Genomic DNA, 727 nt, shown 5'->3' on the forward strand with positions numbered 1-727 from the left:
GAAAGTCCAGCGTGGCTTTGGGATGACACGGCCACCGCCGCAGCCAGCCCCCACCGCGGGGGGCTGAAGAAGGCACCCAAAGGGCCACGCGAAGCGCACGAGCAGCCCGCCCTCCCGTGCCTGGTGCGCCCGCCCAGCCCCACCACACCGGACGAGCACCGGGGCCTCCCCGCGCAAGCGGTTCGCACGTGAGAAGGCCTGGGCCGCGCTGAAGTAAGGCTTTCACTGTGGCCATCGAACCCACATTCGGGACAAACCTCGCCCGGACCGTGTGCCGTGCCTTGAGACAGTACCTGGCGGTCACGGAACAAAGCCACCGTGTCACCGTATCTCAGCCTTTAAGGTCTGTCCCACATGCGTTGGATCGCACAGTCCAGCGGGACCGCAGCGCACGCGTGTGACACACGATGAAGGTACAGTGGGTGGGGACGGGGCTCACACGTCTGCCTGAGGCCATGCTCATTTTCCTTCCGTCTCGGCTTGCTCATCGTAATGAACCAGAACAGCTAAGAAATTCCTCAAAGTGAAGGACCGATGGTCTCCATGGAGACAAGGAAGGGACCACCGGACGCCCACCGCTGTAAGGCCAGCTCTGCACACACATGCACCTGCCCTACCTGTCTGCTGCTTCTCCAAAGCACGGGGGGTGGGGGGGAGGTGGCAGGAGCCTGAAAGGTGTCGTCCCATCCCTGGCGCAGAGTGAGAGGCTGGGCTGCACGCCCCCAGA

This window comes from Pteropus vampyrus, unplaced genomic scaffold, assembly GCF_000151845.1.
Source record: "Pteropus vampyrus isolate Shadow unplaced genomic scaffold, Pvam_2.0 Scaffold2130, whole genome shotgun sequence".
NCBI lineage: Eukaryota > Metazoa > Chordata > Mammalia > Chiroptera > Pteropodidae > Pteropus > Pteropus vampyrus.